Source organism: Grus americana, chromosome 1 (assembly GCF_028858705.1).
Source record: "Grus americana isolate bGruAme1 chromosome 1, bGruAme1.mat, whole genome shotgun sequence".
NCBI classification, from domain to species: domain Eukaryota; kingdom Metazoa; phylum Chordata; class Aves; order Gruiformes; family Gruidae; genus Grus; species Grus americana.
In genome coordinates, this window is record NC_072852.1 from 215,847,063 (window position 1) to 215,872,684 (window position 25,622).

The 25,622-nt window shown below is 49.3% G+C and overlaps 1 protein-coding gene across 2 annotated transcripts in view; it reads left to right on the forward strand.

Annotated features, from left to right (window-relative positions):
• Window positions 1-11,591: 11,591 nt before the first annotated feature.
• Window positions 11,592-25,622, forward strand: part of GDPD4 (glycerophosphodiester phosphodiesterase domain containing 4) — a 39,624-nt gene continuing 25,593 nt past the window's right edge. Inside the window, exon 1 of one of the 2 annotated variants that reach the window (XM_054813118.1) lies at window positions 11,592-11,684. The gene's annotated coding sequence lies outside the window, so the exon portion shown is untranslated. The remainder of the gene's footprint in view (window positions 11,685-25,622) is intronic. The other variant, XM_054813119.1, reaches the window with a different exon arrangement.

Here is a 25,622-nt window from a genome sequence, read left to right on the forward strand (position 1 = left end):
TTAACTTGGACTGAGGGAGGATTGGAGAATTCACTGTCAACAAGACAAGTCTGTTTCCCCTTGCAAAGCTTATATCCAAGGATGAATTCCTTGGGCAAACCAGTAAACCTGCCAGCTTGGAGAGGAATATGATCTATGGATGAGCTCCTCTCCTTGGAGCTTAGGTGGAGATTGTGAAATGAAAGGCCACTACCCTTGAATAGTTCTCTTTGATAAGGAGTTTGTTTATATTTCCTCTGGAAGACTCAAGATGGCATACATGGGAAGAAAGGAATTAGGGGCTAGATCTCACTTGATCTAAAATCTCTTATGGCTCTGGTCTTGCACATTTGGCAATTGACTTTTTTTGACAGCACAGGATTAAATCCGATCCACAGATGTGTTTAATGTCTCTGACTTCTCTTTAGCTCCCTTCCCCACTCCATCCTCTGCATCCCATTGAGATGAGAACCTTAATGCAGATATGCCCTATCCGCAAGCATGTGCGTGAACTTATTTTTCTGCAGCACAATTGCTGCTAAATTTCCCCAAAGAAGGTAGAAAAGGTTATTTGTATGTGCATAAGTTGCTCTTCTGAATTCTCTGCTGCATAATGGAAAGGAATCGACACGAATGTTTATCCCTCCTCTTGTGCTAGTGATGTGCTTCTATCTCCTTGAGTTGTACTTTGAATTGGTCCTGACTGGTTTGTTTTAGCTGCTTGAGAGGGGGTTTGCCAAAAGCCTTTCCTTCTCCACTGGGAAGCTGCAAGGCTGTGACCATGAACGTGTGTCATCTTGTCCCAGGCTTTTGGGGTTTTTTTCCGACCTGTGATGGGTGGGAAAAGGAGGCAAGAGCTACAGTGTGCCTGGACCTCGTTTCAAGTTAACAAGCACATCATGTTTTTATGTTCTCAGAAAATCTTAAAAAATTTTGTAACTACCTTAAGCTTAAGAGAATAGGATTATTTTTCTTGTTGTTCTGAGATACATCCTTTCCTCCACTCTCTCTTCATCTGTGCATCACCTGGCATGAGTTTTCACATAGCCCTTTACAGCACCTTCCTGTCTGAAGAGTGCTCTTAAATAGCAACTCTCTGACTTAAAAATTAACCTCTGGGGCTTATTTTTCTGAGAACATCTTTGACTCCGCTGTGATTTGAAAGTGACTCCAACTAGAGAACTTTGGCTTTGCTTTTTTTAAAAAATACTCTATGAACTGAGTCGCCTGAGTTAACCATTTTTAATCACAGCCCTTAATTATTTATTTGCCTATTAATATTAAAGTCTATCTTCTGTATTAGAACATAAAATATTCAATTGTTTGAGTATCCTTTCAGAAAATTGGCTTCCTTTTTGAGAGATCTCGAGCAATCCTATGCCAGAAATGATAAAACGTGCTACAGCTTACAAAGGGCTTGGTGGAGGCAGAGGCTAAAACTCATCTTTTCCAAAACAAAGAAGATTGTCATAGTTAAGAAGCAACCAGTAGCTTTGACAAGATGCCTCCTATATTTCAAGAATGGGCATTGATTTGTATAACTTTAGGTTTTCTTTAAACAAACGATTGATTTGGAGTTCACCAGGGCCAAGAGTTTGTGTGGGAGAGGAGTAGGCAGACCCACCAAACTGTTCCCCTTTTAAACAAAAGGGGTGCATGGTTTTCTCCAGCAAGGAGGCTCCTTGAGAAAGGAGGTTTCCATGGAGACACTTACTTGACTTAAACGATCTGGTTCAGGCTTGAGAAGACACATCCACACAAAACCACTATTTTGCAAAACAACTGGGGTTGCCACAGTGTTTTGTTTCCAGCTTGACGCCCCTTTTCAGGGGGCCTAGTTTTGAGAAAGTGCCAAAAATGTTGCCTGGTCAGAAATGTGAGGCATGTAAAAGGCTGTCGCTTCTTAGCTGAGATCTCTGTTAGTATCCTAATCCATCTGTCTCTCAAAATGCCGCAGGTTGGTATAAGTAGGGCACGTTTGCAGCAAAGTACTGTGCAAGAGTGGACTGCGATGGCCTGTAAGTAGGTACTTGCTTCTTTAAAGCCCAACATCCTTGGCTGAAAGTTAAATTGTCCAAAGAAAGTCCAAGAATAATATTTGTTTGAACCTCATTCCTAATTAAGAGCTTGCATAATCCCTTTGTACAGTAGATGATGACATCTTCAATGTTAAAATTGTTAAAGGTAAAGTCTGATTCTCCATCTTCCCACCATAAAATGAGACTTTTTAATGGTTTCTTACTTCAACAGTAATAGAGAGCCTGTAGGTGTATTTTGGGGTCGTAAGCTCAACTGGTTTAAGTGTATGGATAATTAATGCTCTACGACCCATTCTTTTGTTGCTCATGACAACTCACAACATCAAAGATGGGATCTTAGAGAAGCAGCTGCCAACTTTGACAGGGAACAGCCAACAGTAACGAAACTGCAATACAGAGATGGGAGCTGGACTGAAACTTGCTGCCAAAATGGATCCCTGCAGAGAAGTGGTGGGAAGAGCTGCAGAAGAAGGTGGAGTTGGTCCAAGGAGTGCAAGGGTAGGATGAAGCAAAGGTTAAAACCTCACCTGCGCAATTGCTGAGGAAATTCAGGGAGCGTCACAGTAGCCTGCTGCATCGCAAGGCAGCAACATGTCGGAAGGAGGAGAGCAGAAAGGAGCCTGGGAAAGGAAGAGGTGCTGGAAGTGGAGACTGGAGCAGCAATGTGACTTTGAGTCACAGCCCGTGCTAAGAGAGCTGGAGCTAATCCAGGAGGTTTGCAGAAATGACAAAATTCAGCTGAAAAGGCAAGGTGGGAGCTAGAGCAGAGGAGATGACCTTGATGTGCCAAGGAACTGAAGAGAGAGGCCGGATTTCATGGGTGTGTGAAATGGCAGAAGCAAATTTAACACAGGCTTCTGTGGATGACAAGCAGCTCATTCCCTCTTGCCTTGCAGCATAGGTACAGCGTCTTTTCACAATCAGCACTGCTTTGGGATCATGTCAGCGGCCACTGGGCTTTGGTGTCGTGATTGTAAAAAAAGACTTTGTCGCTCTGCACCTGCAGATTTCTGACTGCAGCTTTAACCTGCCAGCAAACGTCTTTGTATCATGTCCCACCTGGAAATACAGGGGCTCTTGCAGTTTTAAAATCAGCTGGATAATGTGTATATCTTCATACTGCCTTGGCGTAACTCTCCTGTTGTGCCAAGTTTGTATAATGTGTGAGGTCAGCACAGCCATTTTAAAAATAAACCCGAAACATTAAATAAAACCTGAATGAATGACTTGGTTCTCCTTCACTTGCTGTTTCAATGACCTTTGCAGTGACAGTAGAACTGAGCGGGGGTGCTTAAAGGAGGAGTTTTGTTTCTCTGATCTGTCTAGATTAATCACCTATTCGATCGAGCAAAGTGACTATGCTGAAAGCTGTTGCATCAAGTGTGATTTTTACCACTCAGGTGTAGTTAATGCTCTGACAAACATCGGTCTGGAAGCACAATCTAGACCATGGCTTGAGGAGGGAGCAGCTGGCGAGGGGAATTGTTGCCTCCTGGATGCTTGTTTTCTCCCCAGGTAGAGCTTCCTCGTGTGAAGGAGGAAATCAGGGGAGGGTTTGGGTTAGGTACCTACACCCACCTTCCCCAGCAACGCTTTTTCTTGTGGGGTTGGTAGGATGAGGCTGATGACACAAGCAGGAGTTTATCGTCCTATGGACTTGTTTGCACAAGTGCCTCATTGCAGCAGGGAGCAGGAACGTCATGGTTTGGGGAGGAAGCCTGTGCCACCACCACCCCTCCCCCAGCTCTTTTTTGGGAAAGCCAGAGGAGAGACCTGTTTCTCCGGTTTGTGCAAAGACGAGGGGCCCCATCACTTGAGCACGAGGAACGTTGCAGCCCAGCTGGCTGGGATTGTGGGCGATTCTCTTTGCCGTGATGTGGTAGCATCCCATGTGCGATCTTGTCCCATTAGAGAAAGGAAATCTAACTGGGCCGCCACCACCTCCTCCTCTGAAGCTCCACCAAGCAAGGTACCAGGCACACTTACGTTCCTGGTAACGTACCCCTGAAAGTACCCCTGAAAATGCTACTGGGTTGGTGTTTGGTGGCTCTGCCTCCTGCCCTGTGGAGGATGCACAGTCTAACTAGCTACCATATTGCATGATTTCTGGGGGGACTTTCTGTCTTGGAGGCCTCTTCCCTTGAGATGAACTTGGATGAATTGCCCAGCAGTTGCTGGGCGTGGGAGATGTTGGACAATGAATGATTTCAAGGCTTTAAGAAATGGTTGATGTTGATTTCAGTGAAGTGTAACTCATCTGAAGGCTCTTCAGAGCCCTAGGGAGCTTTCCTCAAAGGTGAATTCATAGCCAAATTTAAAAATAAATTATTAGTGGAAGTTTTTTTTGATAGCTGAATCAGTTTTGAAGTCAGATAAATAATTCTGAAGCTTTCAGCCTTTAGCCAAACATCTCTACAAAACTGAGGTCTCAACACATCTCCATTTCGGAAATCCCTGATGAAGTTGGTCCAGGCATGGGTTCACCCTTACAAACCTTGGTGCCTGTCTGTTGTGGGTGCATTTCTGAGGTCCAAAACAGCAGAATATGATGTTCAGCAGTGCTCTCAGCTGCTCGTGTACGTGCAGCAGGTTTGTGGTGGCACCTTTGAAACAGAGAAAAGGAAGGACCCACTCAGCTGCGTGTGGGAAGGCAGAACCATGACAAAGGAGATGAGCTTCTGCAGCGGTCCTGGCCAAGATGTCCTGGCTGCAAAATACATCCCAGCCCCGGTTCTCTATCTGCAATGCCTCATTTTCTTCCTTCTGCACATGTGATGGTCTTGAAGGGGTGTCCTGAAGCTACACGTGCAATTATTGCAATTTCTGTGGCAGGTCCCCCAGATCTTTACATTAGTTTTACTTTTTCATCCCTAAATTTATTGCCTTGTCCTCTCAGCTCCCGTGTGACTCTGGGGTGAGGTTTACAGGGAGAGGTGATGCCTTGTGTTAGACCAACTGATCTATGGAGGGAGAAGAGGGGAGGAAAGGTGGGGAGAAGCTTTGGGGAACACGTACCTTCAGGTCTGAGCCAAACAGAGCGAAGTGGCGGCTAAATCCTAGTGGGAACAGTTACTCTGTGTGTAATTGCAGGATATTAGTTTATTTGGGAGCAAAACAGGGGAATTAGTGGTAGGAGCAGCAATATGCCGGTGGCTACAACAGCAAAAAGATGTTCCTTACCTCACGCTGCGGGGAAAACTGCAGCACCCCATGCAGATGATGCTTTTACCGAGTCCCTCATTTTTAGCAGCACCTGGAAGACTTCTGAGTTTCGGTTCCCAAGCTCATCTTTTGGGAGGGTCTGTAGCTTGAACACGATGAGCAGGGAGCTTGCTGGGCTTTCCTGGCAGGTCCTTCCTCATTCCTGGGGCTGTAATGCCCTCTCCTGGCAGCTGCACTGGGGGTTCGCTTCCTTTTATGTTACTCAGTTTCCATGAGCAATCTAAAAAGAAGCTTTTCATGTTTCTTTTGGCGGCTGCATGCTGAAGGCAGGTGGCACGCACCAGCAGGGATAAGGAGATGGTCGTGACACGGGCTTTGGTGCCTCGGTATGTTCATTCCCCTGCAATCACCCCATCTCCAGCTTTGCTCCTGCCTCATTTTTAAGTTATTATTTACACTTAGGGGTTGTGGCCGCCTCCTAAGGTGACCGTGTCCCTCCCAGGCCAACGGTTACGTGTGAGCCATTGAGGACAGGCTCTCTGCTCCCAGCGCAGCACAGGTCCCCGATGCTGGGACCTCTGTGTACACCAACAGGGTGGGTGTTTGCAGACATCGCCATCCTTCCCCTGGGTCTAGTGGGGCTTTCTGGTGGGCCAGGTCTGTGCTGGCATACTGGTTAAGCCTGATAACAGAGAAGGGACATGTCACCACTATGTTGTGATGGCTGGCAGGGTTGAGAGAGGCTGGGAGGCACTGCTGAGCAGAAACTCATCTTCTCCAAATGCAGCCATGGCCCATCCCTCACCCCACACCTTGTGTCCCCACACCAACCTGTATAAATTTGGGGCTAGCAGCTCTGCTGCCAGTCAAAGCCAGGGTCCTGCTGGCCACGAGTGCAGCTGTAGTGGTGTCCAGGACTCCAGTGTGCCTGGATCGTGCCATGAAGGGCAGTGGGCAGGTAACAGCCCTCTGGTTTCTCACTGGTGGAGAGCTGAAATGCTCAAAGGCTGGTCCTGGGGCTGGGCTGGCACAGGAGGGCACTGATCTTGGGGGAAAAACACTCCGCCCACCCTGGCCCCACTCTTCTTTTTCTTTCCTCAACCTCATGGCTGCATGGATGATGGTTCCCCAGGTGGGAAGCATCTGCCACTTTCTTCTATTCCTCATTTTCTCAAACATGCCAGGCTCTAACCCCACCTCTCACCCAAGGTCTTTGTGTTTTGTAGGCACCTCAGGACACCCCAGGTTTTGGGAATGGCCCAACCCGGGGACACTATAAGTTGTCCTATCTCCTTTGCCACCATGAAGAAGCCGACAGGCAGGTCCCAGCCCAGGAAGGACCAGCACATGGTCAGTAGTGGTGCTAGGGCAGAGAGAGGTGGTGGTGTCCCCTGGCACTGTCCAGGTCAGCTTTCACTGGGGAGGGTGGGCTGGATACACCCACGCAGGTGTGAGAGCTTTAGGCAATGCCACTGCGTGCATTGGTGTGCTGAGGCATCGATGTCTTGTCAATGGTGGCTCCCTCTGGTCAGCCTGGCTCTGCTTGCCTGGGCCACCCACCCATGCGAAGGGCAAGAAGCACCTGGTGAGGTCTCTGGGCTCATCCTGGTGACGACAAGTGTCACCCAAGAAGCTCCATGGTGACAAAGTTGCAGCACGACCATCATGTCCCAGGCTGGGAGACATGGGGCACAGCACGGGTTTTAGAGCCCAAGTGGTGGGAAACACCTTTGCTGATCCAAAATGGAGTGTCAACTCTGAGACCCCACGGAACTCATGGGGGCTCAGGAGCATCACACACTGTGCAGGTCCCTGACGGGCAACCCATGTGGTTTATAACGCTGAGATAGCGGGGGACCTTCCTGTGACATCCCCACTGAGGAGGAGCAGGGTGTCCCCACCACCTAGGGAACCATCAGGGAAGAGGCTAACATTGTCGTCCAGATTCACTGCGTCCAGCTCGGGGGTCCCCAGCACAAGAAGGACATGGAGCTGTTGGAGTGAGTCCAGAGGAGGCCACAGAGATGATCGGGAAGCTGGAGCACCTCTGCTATGGAGACAGGCTGAGAGAGTTGGGCTTGTTCAGCCTGGAGAAGAGAAGGCTGCGGGGAGACCTTAGAGCCCCTTCCAGTCCCCAAAGGGGCTCCAGGAAAGCTGGAGAGGGGCTGGTGACAAGGGCAGGGAGTGACAGGCCAAGGGGAATGGCCTGAAGCTGCAGGAGGGCAGATGGAGATGAGATGTGAGGCAGAAATTCTTCCCTGTGAGGGTGCTGAGGCCCTGGCACAGGTTGCCCCGAGAAGCTGTGGCTGCCCCTGGCTCCCTGGCAGTGTTGAAGGCCAGGTTGGATGGGGCTTTGGGCAAGCTGGGCTAGTGGAGGGTGTCCCTGCCCATGGCAGGGGTTGGAACTAGATGGGCTTTGAGGTCCCTTCCAACCCAAACCAGTCTGGGATTCTGTAAGGCAGGAGGAGGCAGCACAGAGCAGCTGCCCATGCACTCAGGAAACAACCCTGACGTGCTTCACTCCTGACATCCGTCATGGTCCCCCCACACCATTTACCACATTACATTGCTTGGACGCAGAAACATTTGGCCAAGGGATGGTTTATTTGGCCGCCTTCTTCCTCACTGGTCCTTGCATCTGCTTTTTCCCTCTGACACTCTCTTGGCCCATTTGGGGTAAATAAAGTTGCATCCTCCTGGGCACGTTGCAATCCCCTGATTTCTTCCGGGAAAGAACAAGACGATGCCATTTCGTAAAGGACAGTCACAAAATATAGAAGAGGAAGGGAGAGGACTGTGTCTTCCCATCTTTCCACAATGCTGTATCAGCCGGTCCATGGCGCCAGCAGGCAGCAGGCAGCGGAGTTGCTGCAGCAACAGCTGCGAGAGGCAGAGAGTTTGTCACTGCCGGCCACTTTGAAGGGCGACGTGAAAGCTCCCGCGGCCGCCCTCCATCCACACAGCACAGCTTCTCTTTGTGCCGGGGGGCTGGTTCTCCGTGGTTGGGCTGCACGGTGAATCCATCTGGTCCCTCCCCGTTGCCTGCCCGAGGGATGCAGCTCACTCCGAAACGATGCTCAGAGTCCCTCTCTGAGCCCCAGGACTCAGCAGTAGCTTTGCTTGCCTGAGTTGATTTTTTTGAGTTTAAATTCTGGCACTTGGGGTAGGTTTTGCACCTGCTGGGTTGCACACTCCAGAAGAAACTGCCAGGGCTTTGGCACATCTCGACGGGCTTTGTACCATTATTCACAGCCACTGCTGTCACTTGGGAAGGGACAGCAGCATTTCTTGGGAGCAAGCGGGCTTAAAAATAAGTAATCAATCCAAGCAGCCTGAGAAATGATGGTGGAGATATCCGAGGGTGCAGGAGCAGGGTCAGGCCCTGGCTTCCCTGGAGGCTTGCCAGCACCGTGCAAAAGCTGCTGCTCCCCATTTGCATGGTGCTTCCACTTTGCCCTGAGTTTTCCTGCACTGACGCTTCGGGAGGCTGACGCCCTCCCTGATTTTTGATGTTTCAGAGCCGTGTGTCAAAGGCTTCAGACTGGGAGATGGGGAGAGAGACCCCACTGCAGCCTCGTCTCCCAGGGCTCAGCGTGAAGCTGGCTGTCAGCATCTTTATACTTGGACATGCCTCACATTGCAGGTCTGGTGTCATCTCTGCTCTCTAATGATGGAGCTTGGAGCCACCCAAGGTCCTTTCCCCCCCCCCCCCAGCCCATCCTCTGTGCCTCCACCAACCGATGCTCTGCTTTTCATCTGCAAAAGGCAGACGCTGCTCACCCGTGGCCGTGGGGTCTGTGCCAGCACGCTGCCGTCCCCTGGGAGAGCGAAGGCTGAAGTTTGGATCAGATCGGATCACCTCCTCCTTCTCCCCCCGCCTCCCTTATTATTCTTGGAAACACTGATGCCATAAATGGTGCTATTTCTGTAATTAATCTCACGGGGCCATCGTTACCTGCATGAGTCACCTGCTGCGAAGGCTCTGCAGCAGCTTGTTGTGCAACTGTTCGGTGGTGGATACCCAAGCACAGCCCCGGGATGGACACACACACCGGACCTTTCCTGCTGCCAAGGCAGAACATTGCAAGAGGACAAAAGTCCCCAACAGGGTAGGACGTAGGGTGGAGGACATGAAGATATGTATTTCCCAACAAAATACTCCACATTGTGGCCAGCGGCTGGGCAGGGAGACCATCCCTGCTCTCTGTTTGTGCCATTTTCACCCTGTTTTTATCTTATGACACAAACAGAGTCAAAACTCAGCAGGGTTCAAGGCTGACCTGCCCTGCTGATGTCCTCAGGGTGGGTTTGTATGGCACCAGTCCCTGGCAGGCATTTTCTTTATGGGCTCATAAACTCCAAGGCTGGGCTCGCCAGTGGCAGGGCTCCAGCAGATCCTCACTTGACTTCGTTGCCAGCTGCCGGCAGGGCTAGGACACCGACTGGGACACTGGGTGGGGAATTTGCTGTTGACATAAGCTGATGAACTCTGAGATGAAGATACTGAAGCCAGAGCAGCCTCTGCTTCAACTTTGCCAGGTGTTTGCAGAGTAAACTGCAGCACTGAAGACTTTGCATCTCTGTATCCAGAAGAAAGCAAAACCACAGTGTTATTTTAGGGCAGAGAACAGAGATACTTGGGGGTTTCTTTGCTTGTTAGGAGGTGGGGCTATGGTTGCGTGTTAAATTATCTTGTTCATTTTTCAGGGCTCTTCCCTCCACTGCAGGGAGCTTTTTTTGCACTGATGATGTTGCTCAACCGTGTCCCCTGATCCCCCACGTACCCTTCGGAGTCCATCCACACCATGAGGACGCAGCAGCTGGAAGAAAGGCAGCCCGGGCAAGGATGACGGCAAAACCCCTTCAGAAGGTATTTCAGGGAGCTCTGACCTTGCTGCTGACTTCAAAGGCAGAGCAAAGCTCTCAGGCTTTGTGGGCTCTCCACTGCTCCTCAAACCTGCCGGGCCACCCCCATGCCATGCCTCCCCTGGGCATGGACCATCAGGACCTTAGCGTGGTCCCATGATGAAGCTGGGCTCAACACGGCCACAAATATATAAGGAGAAAAATCCAGTGTATCAACTTGGGAAATTAAAACTGTAAGGTACCTGGAAAAGCTGCTGCTGCTGCTCCATACATCTCATCAGTGCCACCAGCCTTCTTAATCTCACCCTTTCCTGCCATATTTATCAGATTTCGAGGAATCAGACTATAAAGCAAGTAATATTTCTAGAGGCTCACACACGATTCCATGCCTCTTTACTCCAGCCAGCAGAGCGTTAGCTGGAAGACGATCAGCAATAAAAAAACCTGCTTCTACCTTCATACCTGGAGGTTCCCTCATTTATTTAATATTCTAATTCCAAAGAGAGATGATGCTATTTTAGGACCTAGTGCTAAGTAAGGATTAGCGATACTGCTTTTAAAGTGGAACTCTTATATGCCTTCTGGTCATCATTAGGTTTCAGAGTGAACCAGGCTGTCATCTCTGTAGTTCACCTTCTAATTAAAAGTTTCTCTTTGTAATGTGAGCTGCCCAAAAACTTCTGGGCCGTCATTTCTGCCCTGTTCTTCCCCTCTCTGTTTGCAAGGGCAGTTTGCTGATTTTGCTTTTAAGCGACCCTCTGATCCGTCTTTACATTCAACAAGAAAAATCCCAGTGTGAGAGATGACAGGGATGAAAAAGCTGCACCAGTGGTGCCTCCGGGGCTGCAGAGGATGTTTCTTTAGCTTCTCATGCAGCCGAGAGTTTTTTAGGAGCAGGAGGAGCTCTATGAGGTTGTGCAGCTTCCTAGCCTGAGAAACTTTATGGATGCCTCTCTGAAAGTCCAGGGCATGTTGGAGGTTACAAAATACAACCGCACAAACTGCTTTTGTTGTGCTGACTTCCCCCCTCTCCCCCTCCAAAGGAAGTTATGTCTCTAATAGGATTTAGATATTAAAGCCCAAAACTGTGCAAAAAATAAGTAAAATAAGCAGGTTTTGCATCCAGGGTTTCTCAGAAATCTGGTGCAGTGGATTCCCACCTGGATCTTACAGCCACAGGAAACATTTTCACGGAGGAGGTTCGGGAGTTTTAATTCTGAGGGTCAGCGATGACACGTCTTGCCGAAATCTCCTTTGGGATGTTTCCTTGGATCCCATCCTTTGGATACCTAATCCTGCCAAGGCAGGATTTGAATACCAGTCTCTCCGGTTCTGTGTGGACGAGGAATGAATCAAACCCAGGTTCACCTGCAAGTCCCCGGTGTCTCCCAGAGCCATGTGGTGAGCAGCTGCTCGTGTCCCATGATGAGATTTTAATTTTTCCAGCCTTGGGGACTGAATTTATTAAGCCCTACGTGGCCCCTCCTACCGTGGGAGGGACGGCTCCAGCAGCCTCTCTAATACCGGGTGTCACACAGCGGTGCCACCATTCAGGTCCTGGAGTGTCACAAGCAAAGGACACAGCAACCCAAGTGCAGCAGAAAGCAAAAATAACCCCTCCATGTGCGTCCCGGTGAGGTAAGTTACCTCCTCTCTCCTAACTCTTAAAGATGCTCCTGCCCGGTGAAATGCATCTCTGCCTGCTCTTTCCTGCCTGCCCTAAAAGTTAGCACTGTGGGGGGGCAGGGGGGGGAGATTTCTTTGACTTTTCCTTTTTTTATTTTGGACTTTGGAGTGTGTTGGTTGGGATGCGACAGCGGGTGATTGATCCGGCTCCTGCCTGGATTGCAGTGAGAAAAAAAGCCTGAAGAGTCAGAGAATGGGGAGAAGCGGTAACAAAAGGGGAGCGAAGGGGGTGATTTGTGAGCGGGGGAGTTTCTGATGGCTGGTTGGACAGAAGGTGCTCAGCAGTCCGGCTTCTTTCTGGGGGTCTGTGCCGGATGAGTTGGCTGTGACCTGTTGAGGGGACAAACGGGAGGTGGGACGAGACGTGAGCAGTGGGTGGCCGGTGGGGTGGCTGGAGCCGGGGCAACGGTGGGAGGGAAACAGCGGCCAAGTGTTTGCAACGCTTGGGATAAAGGGCTGTTTCCATAGTAAAAGGGAGAAAGGAGCCTCTCTTTCTTCCCCTGAGCTCGCCTAGCGTGTGAATGGGGAGGTCGACTCGGGAGCAAATAGCCCGTGAAAGGGCAACATCTGGGAACAGCTGTAAATAATCAGGACCTGGTTGGAAAGGCTGGAAGCAACTCTCCGGTCCAACGTTTTCCCCACCACTGAGCATCACCCTGGGAGTTTTGATGGGCAACTCTTTGGAGAGCAGCTCAGTTTGCAGCTGAAAGCAGGATTTGGCCCTGGCTTTAGTCGTTGTCCAAATACTTCCACATCATGTGTAGGCATAAACATAATTAGCAGTGAAATGGGGGAATTTTCACTTCTAGGAAAGAGTGAATTTTAATTCAGGGTCAGGCCGCTCAGCTGATATGAACCTAGGGATTGGTACCAGGCCAGCTTTAGGCTGGATAGGGCAAAATTTGATTAGCTGGAGATCCAGCCCATGGTGTACATCACCTCCTCCTCACTTCTACACTTTCTTTGGGAATCCCGATCTCACAGTATAGCATCTTTCAGGACTTATCCTCCGGCACGTGATACCAGGTGGAAGGGCAAGAGAGAACTGAAATAATTTCCTACAGCTGCTCAAAGCTTTTAAGCTGCATTTAATAAAAAATCCAACCAACCAACCAAACAAAAAACACCCCCCCCCCCCAAAAAAAAAAAAAAAAGAGAAACAAACAAACAAAAAGCATAATGTACCATGGGACCAGCTGGATTTTAATTAAAAAAATGTTCTGAATGTGAAGGGAGCCAGAGTTGTCACTTCCTTTCCAACTTTGCTATTGAAATGTTTAAAAAGCGCACAAGATTTCAAGGGAAATTTCCAATCTTTGCAGAGAAATAGAAAGTTGGGTTTCATGACCAGTCCTATGACTTTCTTTTGTCATGACATTGGACCGAGGAGGTGACCGAATGGTGTCTTTTGACCTTCATGTATCATTTCTGGTGATGAAAATGCAGTTCTTCAAATTTGGTGGTGGTAACTTGTTGTGAGACTACCTGCAGCTTACAAAATGCCTCTGTGCAAGTTGTTACCGTACAGTTGTGCTTAGCGTGATGAAACATCAGCCAAAACATAAGAGAAAGCATTTTTTGAAAAGTTTGTGGCCCTTTGACAATATGCTCTTCATTTCCTTGCCGTGTGAGAGCCCAGAAGCCCTCCTTCAGGCAAACATTTCTCGTCGTGTGTAACTGCCTTCAGAAGTTACCACCCATCAGCTGAGACACGTGTGCTCCTGCCTCCTCGCAGCGTGGAGCAGATCCTGCCCAGTGGCAAAGTCCCAGCTCGGTGATTTTTATGTGAGGTGACTGGCTGGAGGAAGCTCTGCGATGGTTGCTGCCTGCAGACTGCAACCCTGTGTATTTGCACGTGTGCAGCAATTGCCTGGCTTCTGTCCAAACCTAACTCCACGTCTTGGAATGTTTTGAAGGAGGAGGTCTGTACCTCATCTCGGAGTGACCACCTATGGTTTACCTTGTAGGATTGCCCCAGAGACCTCTGTGGTGTGCGATAAATGAGGGTCTTGGACTATTTTTAAAAAGAGCAGATAGGATAAGAAGTTGGGAAGATCCTTTGGGCTCCAGATCTTACTGGAAGGAAAGAAAGAGCTGGTGTGGGTACAGCAGGTTGGAGACACGACCTGTGATGCAGCCTGGGCCATGCCTCCATGGCAGACTGAGCCCTGAGGGCAGCACGGGCTTGGTTCCACGTTGCAACCTCTGCTCCAGCTCCGGACACTTTGTGTGAGAGTGCAGGTGCTCATCTCTTCAGCATCTCGTCCTCATCCTGTTCTTCATGTGCTGGACCCTGCTCTCCCAGCAACGTTCAAGGAGAAGCGACAGCTGGCTGCTTTTTGGTGGCTGAGGGGTTGGCATTTGATAAGATCCCAGTAAACGGAGGGTGGCATTGGCTCGTGTTCCCTGTGACTCTCCCCACCACCAGGACATTGGCATCTGTTGTGCTTCAACTCTTTTTCCTCCTCTCCAGCAAAAAGGAGGGAAGAAGGAAGAGTGATGCATTAGAAGGCTGAAAAAAATTGAACATACCCATGTCTTGGTCTCATACAAGTCCTATTCTCCTGTCATTGTTTGCTTTGCAAGTCTTTGTGGTGTCCCCGGAGAAGATGCTGTGCTAAGCATGATGAGGACCTGCTCTCAGGGTCAGGACAGACTCTGCATCCTCCTGGCCCAGGTTCTTTCTGGTGGTGATGCAGTTGTAATCTGTGTGAGTGCATGTGATGCAGTAGAAAGAGAGACATGAGGAACCCTGTCCTGGGATTTGTCCTCTGCAGATCTGGTGCCAAGGGAAGGCTCTTGAGGCCATCACAGCGCGCCAGCTCTTCTCTTTAGTCAGCGCTTGCATGGAAAGGTAACAAGGGCAAGGAGTTAACCATGATGGTGGTGCACTATAAGAGCAGCAGGAAGATAGGGCAGAGTTGGGTGGGGGGGGATGATGTGTGCATGTATGAATGAGGTTGTGGCTGCTGCCCATGGGGGCAGTTTTGATGTCAGCTCTACTGTTGGGTGCAAGAAGAAGGAAGAACATATCTGCAAGCAGGGCACAGCACTGGAGCAGCTCAAAGCATGACTGGACACGTGCACACTCAGCCTGGAGTCTCATTGCTTGGACACAAATACTTTGCAGTCAGTCCCTTCCTTACTCTCCCGCTTCATTTCCTCTGTTCTCCAATGCAACTGTGAGCAATTTCTTGTTTCTCCAGCCTCCATCTGCTCTAATTAGGCTGGAAGCCCCTGGAAGGTTTTCAGTCCCCAAGATGTTTGTACAGCAGCGAGCCTCTGTGACAATAACAGGTCTAGTCCTCTGCTCCCACCGCCCCGGCTGCCGCCACATGATTCAGTCCGGTCCTTTCGGCAGCTGCTCTTAATCACTGAACTTATTTTGGAAAGTCTCCAGAGTTGGAGAAGTAAAAGACACTTTAGAAAAGGGGGGAGGATGGAAATTGGCAAGAGCAATTGCTTTTTAAAAGACTACTTATTTCTTAAGATGTACTTGCTACTGATTAACCTTTGCTCCATGATTGCTTTAATTGGTTCATGCCTTAAAGCAGTCAGAAAGGTTCTGTGGGGTCATGGTGGCTTACTCCTAAGTGCTCTCTTTCCCTGCAAAACTTTTAAGAATTTTGGATTGAGCAAAACTCAGTTCTTGCAAGAAATGCAGGTGAATGACACCAACCCTCTTACCTTCTCCATCCCCTAGATTATCCAGCCCCATTTTAGTCTTTTACTGCTGTGACCTCTTCCTTCCCTCCCTCCTGCCAGTTATCAACCTGCTACCAAGCTGAGCCTGTCCCATATTCCTCTGCAACTCATGGTAAATGCTGGTTTGGGGGATGATTTTCTGGCCCTTCTGTGAGAATGAGGCACTATAGGGTTGGGAACTACTGCCCTCAGTAAGCCTGTCGGTGTCTTCCATGTAGTCCTACCCATGGGACCATCCGTGGTCTCCATGACTGCTTCATGTAACCCTGCATGGAGAATTTCTGTGGCTGCCCTTTATACAGCAGCAGGGATAGACCCACAGCCAAGGGGGACACAACTCACTGGCAGTGGTGGCCTTGGCCTCTCCATGCTGCTGACTGGGTGACAACAAGCGGCCCTGACCACCTCTGTCCCTGCAGAGAGGAAGGAGAGATGCAAGTGGCAGAAACCGTGGTTTGGAAAGAGATGCTCGGAAGTGAAGCATGACCTGTAGATGAGAAGGGCTTTAACAAAGAGCCAGAAAACATTGTCATCTGGAAGTGCCACCAGGGCTGGTGTCAGGAGAGCCTGTATGGGACATCAGATGCTTGCTGGCTCCTGGCACAGAGCCGGTGCATATTTGTTGCTGCCAGCTGTAGGCACGGAGCCCTCGTGCCTCAACCCAGGCATAGACGTTCCGGCCTGGCTCCCAGCACTGGAGGAGCTAAACCAAGCAGGAAAAAACTGAGCAGGGCAAGGTCCATCATGTGCTTGGCAGTGCCTGGCTCTCCCTGATCCTGGGAAACGCTTTTTTCATCCTGTTAGCTGATGTCTGCTAGTCTGAACTTTTCTATGGGGGGGTCTTCTAGGTAGTCACGGGCTTTGGTGCCCATACCAAAGCAGCTTGTGAAACCCAGGATGCAGGAATTCTTTGAAGCTGAGCTGGAATGGTCACAGGGCTGAACTGGGCTCACTGGGTTTGAGTGATGAATGCCCCTTCATCTTCGGCCGGGTTCAAGCCCTGGCACTCTGGACATGTGTGGGACAGGTCATCTGCCCTTGGATGAGCTGACTTATGCCCATTTCTCTTTGCTGGCTGTACCGGGAGCTCAGGGTGACTATTCAAACACAGAGGAGATGAGTCCCACCACTCTTGCAGGAAGACCAAGGGAGGAAAGAAAACACCCACCCCAAGCTCTGCAACTAAACAAATTGCTCCCTTCCTCCAGGCTGCTGGGATGGCACTGCTGGTGGCTGCTGATCCAGCAGAGCTGACTGTGCTGGGTGTCCTGGGGAGGTCCATCAAGGTTCTGCCCATGGATTTTTCTACACTGATCTTCCTGCCTTGCTAAGGCTCTGTGGCTCTCACCACTAGATGGGTGAAAATCAAATGAGCTGTGCAGTCCTCATCTGCTGCTCTTGTTGTGCTGTTGGCACAACCCTAATTTGGGGAAACTAAGGCTCTGGGTGACGGCTCTTCTGTGTCCATAGGTTGGTGTTAGGTCAGGGGATCTGAGCATGGATCTTGTGTCTCAGACTATCCTTTTGCTCTGAAGTGAGTTCAAAAGTTTTCTGACATGACTTATACAGAAATGTGGTAGTGTTTAATTAGCTAGAAAGGATTTTCCTCTGGGAACAGCAGAACCACATTCTTATGGTTCAAAAACGGGCCAACCCTGATGCGTTTGAATACCGTAGATATCTAAACAGAGAAACCTCTAGCTGGCAGCATGGAAAGCATCCTTTCCTCCCTTTTCCTCCCCTCCTTGCAGGGGTGTTTTGCTCCAAAGTCTGAACTTTAACACCCGCAGCCTGGGGGAGGGCCAGCGCTGGGGGCTTCGGCACAGTGGCCAGCCAGGGCCCCCGTCCTTTGTCCGGGCTGAATAGCGCTCTGCAGAGCTGCTGGGCGGAGGTATGCGATCTGCAGACCTCTTTTCTTCCCTCCTCTTGGCTGAAGGACAAAGTCTTTCCTCGGAGACGATGCTTGTAGTGGTGCACAGGGCTGTGGGGCCGGAGAGGGTCCCCCACGCTGCATCCCAATCTCCTCGTCTCCCCTTAACAACAGGACACAAAGAGCCGCTTAGGCATTCACAGGAGCAGAGAAGGACTCAAGCCAGGGCATGCTGAATTGCGCAAAGTAGGATTTATCTTCAAAGAAATATTCCCCCCCCGCCCTTTCTGAGCTCTTTTTTTTTTTTTTTTCTTTCCAAGGGATTTATTCCTCCTCCCCCCCAGGCAGGCTTTGAGATGTGGAAGCACTGTTTGCCTCTCCACAGTGGCTTTTCAATGGTGGGAGAGCGACTTCTTAGAAAGCCGTGGGCCACCCAGGGACAAAGCCTGGTGCTGTGCCCCACGTGCTGCATGGCGCTGAGCTGAGCACGGCTGCGCACATCACTTCTGGTGATGTTGCATGGCCACAAGCACAGTGAGGACAAAAACTCTTGCCTTCTCCTGTTGACCACGGTGTAGTGTGGGGAGCAGCATTTCACCCCAATTTGGTCACATTGAATCTTCATTTTCAGGCTTGACCTGAAGGTATGAGCTCACTGATTCCCTCTTTGGGTCAGCAAAATGACACCTAGACATGGGCATCTCGCTGCTGCCAGCTGGGCCCAGCACCTGGCTGGGTGGTGGAAGGTCTCTGTGCGGTCACAGCTGGAAGGCCACCATTCCTGACGTCTTTTGGGGCTAACTTCTGCCTCTACCCACTTGTACTGCCAAGAGGAGGGACACCAGCTTCCCCAAAGGGCTGGCCATCCTTATACCGGGGACCCCCAAGACTGAGCTAAGGAGGGGGGGGCTATAACAAGTTTATGGGTTATATATCAGCTATATGAAGGAGCTCAGGATCAAAGAGGGAAGGCAGTGCTGATGGGTCTGGCATCGACAGAGCCAAAGCTACTCATGCATTGTGCCCATTTCTGTGATGCTGGGAAAGTGCCCGTAGACCCTGTTCTTGGATTGGAGCTTTCTTACACCAGGAGCCATGCGAATACACCCTAGGAAAGCAATTCCTGAAAAACACATCATCTGAGCCACTTCATATAGGTGGATATCTACTTTTTAAAATGAGATTTCTGATCTACCAGAGTTTTTCAGGCCCTTCCATGGCCAGACTGGGCCCTATACACATTTTAGTACAGAGGAAAATATGGAAAACAGACATAAAAGCACAACATTCTGCTGTGTTTGGGTCAGCTGGATGCTGGATTTTGGGACTATCCTCAGTCAAAATCTCCTCTTCCCCATTACCATCAATAAAGCTGACAGCAATTGCTGCCACCTGGGTCTAGGAGAGCACCTTGGGTTGGACGTGGGTCACCCTTTCCTCCCCTTGGGACTGCAGTGTCTCCTCCCCAGAGCAGTGAGGGCTGGTGAACCTCCTGCTCACTCATCACCTGGACCCACCAGGATGGACCAGCTGCAGCTTTAGTCCTCGGGACCATGGAGACCCAGGGCTAGTGTGGTCTAATGGCCACCAGGTATGCTGGGCTAGTGGTTGTGGGTGGCCATCTTTGCTGGAGTGGTGCAGTGGAAGTTTCTAGAAGGACAGTTGGGGCTGTTGGGACTTTCTAGAAGGAAGAGGGGGAGGCCCAACATTCTACAGGGACAGTTGGGGTGGGCAAGACCTTCCAGAAGAAAAGCAGAGTGAGCTGGGCAGACCTCTCTAGACGGTAGGTAGGGTGGACCCCTGTAGAAAGAAGCTCTCAGTCAAAAATATTTTAAACTCAGACCCCACTACCCCACTGAACAGCTGTGCTGGGAATAACCTCCCCTTCCCCCTCAAAGGAAAGTTTCCCCAGCTGAAATCTTCCCTGTCTGTGCCAGACCCATGTTTTTGCTCCTTGCAATGGAGGGATACTGGTGGCGTGCAAATCTCTGCAGAACCAAAACCACCAGGCCCTTTCGGGAGGTTTCTGAGAAATTGTAATGGACGGGAACATGCTTGAGTCCAGCCAAAGATGTGGCATTTGTGAAAAGTCTTTCTCCACCCCTTCTTTATATATATATATATATATATTTAAGCTACTATTCATCAGCTTTATTCAAAACACTCATTTTGCTCCTAGTAGGCGAGAGGGAAGAATCTATTGTAGTGCCGTGAGACCCTTTCACAAACATGATGATTTCCCCTTGCCTGTTTCCATACGAAGCTGAAAGCATTTGTATAAAATCCTTTGTAAATGCTCTGAGACTTGGCCAATAATTTCCTGGGCACACATTTGTTAACATAGCCCGCAAAGTGCTTTGAAGATGAAGAAAAACAGCTGTAATTTCTAATGACGATGATTATGATTAAATGAGATTTCTGCAAGTGGTTGTGGATAATGAGTCATCTCCGGGGACCAAACATGCTCCCAGGCGTGAGACACTTTTGAGAGAGGTACCTTGAAGGAGTAGAGACACATCAAACAGTTTTGGGGGAGGGTTGGGGAAGAGGAAAAAGCGATCTGTGCAAAATGTGGTTCAGCTTTGGAACTTTATTTCCTATGATGGTCACTCTAGAATAAAATCAGGGATTAAGGTGCCTTTTCTACCCTAGATTCTCATGGCCAATATGTGGCTTTGTTTTAAGGTGAACAGATCGTACCTTGGAGGGAGGCTTGCTTCACCATCAGCGTTACAAACCTGTATCACTCATCCACAGCCATGGGGGTTCCTCAAGGGCTTGTCAAATTGACCCCACAAAATCAATTTGTTGCCTCAGAAGATCTTGCCTTAAAGCATTTGCATGCGACCACAGGTAAATCCTGGTCTCAGCAGACACTAGGACTGAGAACTGAGCAGATCAGGACAACCATTTCCAGCACAGCTCCTGCTGGGTGTCTGAGCTTTGGACTGCAGCGCAAAGTGACAGGGATAAGTCCCTGTGCAATCCTAACAGATGCAGGATTTCAGCTGTATTTGTAGGTTAATTTGGTTGAAATGGGTTTGATTATTTGTGTCTGTTCAAAGTTTGGTGGCATATTCCAAACCATAGGGCATTAACCTTGGAGGAAAACTCCCCATCGCTTTGAAAGCCACAGCCCTTGCATGCTGGAGATGTACTACAACAAATGAAATGGAGAAATATTGTCCCTGCAGTCGCAGGACCAGTTATTCCTTGTTAACCCCTTCTACTCCCACATTCGTTAGTGGTTTCCTGTGTTTAGGCGTATTGTTTCTTTGTGCTAATGTCTGTGATCTTCACCTCAAAGGCTAATCAATTTATGAGATGTACTTTGCATGTGTTTGTCCCAGGCTGCGCAAACTCCCTGGGATCCCACACAGAAGTAAGGCATAATTAGGGCTTATATAGAAACTGTTGAAAGTCTTCGTCATAAATTATAATTATCAACTGCCAGGGAAAGGAAAGGATATAGAGTATATGCCCTATCATAGGGCGATTATGACAAGCTTTATTTTATTTGATCCTTTTTCCTTTCTGGTGCTAAACCTCATTAATTCCTTGAAAAGAAACCAAAGGCAGATGATGGTGAAATAAAAGCGATCCTAGGCTGTGATCCAGAGCCTTGGGCAGAAATGCAGGTTTTAGGGATGCTCTTTGCTGAGGTTTTCTGACTGGTGGCAAGGTCTGTGTGCAGCTTGTGGTGATGGTGATCAACCAGCAGCTTGCCAGGAGGTTGATTTTACTCCTTTGCCTGTGTTGGTACAATGCTGCAGAAGACTCCCAGGTGGAAGGGCAGGAGATGATGCCCCAGAGAGTGGTGGGATGGCACCAGCAGTCCCCATGCAAGGGAGTTGCAGGTACCAGGGAGGTTCAGCTCCGTCTCAGGGCACCTTCTTCCACTGGCATGGGGTTCACTTTCTATCCAAATCCCTTAGAAATGGTATGGGCAAAGTGGGCATCACTCCTATCTGCTGTCTTCCTATGCCATCGAGAGGCTCAGCACAAGCTGGCCATGATCAGGTGCTGAGAAATGACCGTCTCCATGTCCCTCACAATGCTGCGGGTACCCACATAATTTTTTTTTTTTTTCCCCAATTCTCTTCTTGCAGCTGACTGGGAAGTATGTTTGTAATATCTGAAAAAAGCCCTGCAACCACCTGCCCACATATTGTAGGATATCGTGTTAGAGAAGCTGGGTAGCTGCAGGAGAAAGGAAAAAGAGAAAGACTTAAAAGGCCCAAGGAAAAAGCTATAGGGCAATGCCAAATTTGGCTACCGTACCTGTTTACCCCTTCAAAGATGGATGCCCTAGCTCTACAGCACCAAAACCGGCAAGGATACTCTCTCTTTGCTTGTGCACTGGCCTCTCAAGCAAGCTCCTCTTGCAGTACCTTCTGCATTCAGCCCATGCAGCTGAATAGTTTCCTGCTTTTTCTCCCCTGCTCCTTCCTCCATCGTGCCCCCAGGGCTATGGCTCATGCTTTTCCTCACTCCCTGTCAAGCAGTGGGAAACGAGCAGCCCTGTTCAACTGCCCACGATTACGGAGGCTCTTATCTGCAATCAAACAAAGTCTCTGTTTGCAAGGGAAATACCTGAGATCTCTTGGGTTTATGGAGCTGAAAAACATATGTTACCGCTTTCATGGCTCACTTGCTAAGGAGTCCTAAACTTTGCTCTCTTACTGATGCATGTTTTCCTGCTTGCTCTCTGCTCCCGTGGCTTTCCCAGCGAATGGATTCAGTTTTGCTGTTTCTCTCCTTCATCCATTTACCGTCACCTGGTGGAGATGGGCAGGGCTTGCAGACAACCTCTAAATTTTAGGAGCACTGTGCTTCAAATCTAAGTGCAAGCCCTGTAAAGCCTCTTGTTACATCCTGGCAATGACTGAACTGCTCCAAATCCTAATGCAGACTTCCTGCCTTTTGGCCTCCGCATCTACCCTATGTTGTGGTGTTGTCTGAACCTTAGTAGGTTGCTGGGTCCAGTTGCTGGGATATTTGTTAGGGTCAGATGCTTGCGAATTTCAATGCTTCAACGTTTTATGTGATCTGAGGCATGGCAGATTCATCCGGACCTTGGGAGAGATGTTGTTAAGGTTTCTGAATGCCCCACCACAGCTGTAACAGCAGGCTGGTAATTTGTGAGCAAGGAGCAAACTGTGGGATAGAGGGTCATGGAGAACCTAGAGGGTGGCTGAGGTGTAAGGAAGGAATTTGCGTTAAACACAATTATCTGAACACGTGGAGGTGCACGTGAGGGCAGGAACTTGGGAGAAGGTGTGGAGGTAAAAGGGAAGGAGTGATGCCTTCCCTAAAGAAAAGAAAGGAGTGCCTGGAGATCTGAGTACATTTTGATCTGAGAAGGACCTTTCTGGTCTGCCCTTGTGTCTGTCTTTGTCTTCCTCACTGTCACATCGGACTTGTCACTGCTAAGAGGGGTTTCTCCTGGACTTCTCCTGGAGTCGCCACTGGAATGTTTGCTAATACCAGCAAGAGCACAGTGTAAATGCATTGCAGCTACTTGCATCGCACAGAGCTGCAGAGGGAGATGAGCTCTTCTTAGGAGTCACTACCTTGAGAGTGAAGTAGCCCAAATATTTGGTGAGTCATCTCTGGTTTTCCTTAACCCTGTCAAGTCTTTCCTTTTCATCTACACGCAAGCATTGCCTTTTGTCTGGTGTCTCAAGCATCTCCTGTTCTTTGTTCCTCAGCAGAGACCCAGCAGTCTCCTACAACTGTGGGGCAGACTGGCTCAAAGTCTCCCATTTGCTAGGTGAGCCCTGTACGCACAGAGGGAGCAGGAGCAGCCTTGGGTCAAGCCATCATGTGGGGCTTGGCAGGGTGGTTTCTTCTTTGGATGAGTGCTTGATGATCCCAGTAGATGTGGTATAATGGGCTTATTGGCTTCCCTGCTCTCTAGCCTCTGTTGGTCTCTGGCTGTATTTCTGGATGGGTATGGCAGGTGACTCCAAGGTCTTTTGTGCATTGCCATTTCTCCGAAGCCTGAGCCCATGATGGATGCCTAGCCCTGGACTGACATCCCAAAGGAAAGGAAAGGGTTTGCACCATGTTCATAGTGGCTTCCTTCTGCTGTTTGTGTTATTTCTGCTGTACTGTCCCCTGTATGTTCAGATACTGCATTGCATCAAAGAGGTCCTGCATGCCAGACATACCTGCTCCTCCTGCTGAAAACAGCCCTCAAACCCCCAAACTCATGAAATGCTCCTGAAGTAACAACACTTTGTAACTTCAGCCTAGCATCACTGAGATAGCTAAGAGCAATGGCCTGTGGGGATCATATATCTCCTTAGCAGGCCAGATTGTCTCGTATAGTCCAATATATCTCCATTTACTTGAGTGAAGATATGTTAGAAAGTGTGCTCAACAAGATGAATGTTCAGTCCAGGTTTATTGTCTTTGTGGGATGCTTTGGCCCTTTGCAGGCTGCAGAGGAGCAGCTGGGCAAGGTAGCTCTGTCTGTTGGGGCCCAGGAGGAGGTCTCTGGGCAGAGAAGGAGAAGGGGCATGGCAGGGGAACAGGGAGGGGGGGATGGAAGCTGCACCGGCAGAAGCCAGAGCCCAAAGTAGGGGATGGGTTATGCTCTTTGAATCTCTTGATACCGAAAGGTCTTATTGCCAAACACCTTGGACAACAGGGTCAATGGGGATTCAGAGAATGTCAGGCATGAAGGGTTTTGCTCTTCTTTGGCCAGCCTGATGTTTTTGGGAGGGACAGGGGTTGGTGGAGGTGGTTGTGGAAAGGAGGCTGTGTTCCCCTCTCCTTCCTTCCCCAGCCGCCTCTGCGATGAAGGGTCCCTTCCCCAACAACACCTGGGCTTAGAGAGATGACTTGTGTGGGAAGACTAAGACAGGAGTTCATGAAATTCTTAATTATAGTGATAAGTGCTCTGATGCATAAAGCTGGAAACACCTTTCCCTTGCTGCTGGGAGTGAGTCCAGGGTGAATTATTTAAGCATTCAGAAGACTGAGGCCAGATGATGTGTTTGATACATGCAAGAAAGTGGATGCTGCAAGTATCGAGTAGCCTGCGCTGTGGGTGAACAGGTCTGCCCTGGAGCGGCTGTGGGGTTTCACCATGTCCTGTTATGGCTACCATGTGCCAAAACCCGTGGGAAATGCAGCAAGGAAAATCCCAAATAGCAGGTGACTGTGGGCTCCATGCAAGGATGCTCTGAGTAGGAGAAAACATGAACTACAAGGAAAGACTAGAAAAGCTGGGGTTGTTCAGGCTAGAGAAGGCTTAAGGGGAGACATCCAAATATAAATACATGGAATACATAACAGAGGAAAATTTTAAGCTGTTCTCTATATCCACCATGAACAGAGCATGAAGTAATGTGCTTAAACTATACTACAGGAGACTAGACGTTGGGGAAAAAAGCCCCAACTTTTAATAATAGAGCTACGTAGGACTGAATTAGCCTGTCTTGGGAGCTGGTGGGATCTCCATCACTGGCATCTTTTATGAAGGAGGAAGACTAACCCCTAGATTTAACACCTGACGTGTTACTGTCGCCAGCCAGATGGAGCGGACAGTGTTTTGAGGTCTCTGTAATCTGTTGTTCTGTGAAATCCTGTGTGCTCATAGGTAAATATTGATGTGCAAGCCTCATACCCACACCAGGAATTTGCGTTACAAACCTCATGGCCCTCTGCCAGCAAAACTGCTGGTTTTGATTCAGTGTCCTGAATTCCTATTGCTAAAAGGAGAAGGGCTGGGGAAGAACTGATGCTGTGGTTCACTGATAGGGAAACTCATGATTTAGGGATCCTCGTAGGACGTAAAAAAGACTGCAACCCCATGGCACATGATACCCTTCTGGTAAGAGCTCTGTAGGTTCAAATATATTCAAAAGATGTGGCTGGGGTAGCTGGGTAATTGCTGGGTTTATGCCAGGTGTACTTGAGGACGGCTGATGAAGACAGCGGGATCAGCTGTCGTCCGCACCACTCGCCGGTGGCATAACGTTCACACCCCGCTCTGTGCTCTGGGTAATTCAAGAACAGGATCACCAGGTTGCCACATGAGATTGGCATCAATTTTTTACTATGGGGTGACCTACTGGTGCCCAGATCCAATACCGCTGAGCTTCTAGCGATGGCTTGACCCCACCATATCCAAGAGTGCGTGATTCCCTGTGACTGTCCTGGATGGGGAGACATTCAGGGCATGGCACACTTTGGCGCTGCTCAGTTAGTAGTAGTCCAAACCAAACCCCCTTTTGGTTCATTTCCATCCTCTCTCATTGCACCCCAGCTGCCAATAGACCGGGACATTTGGAAAAGGTACCAGA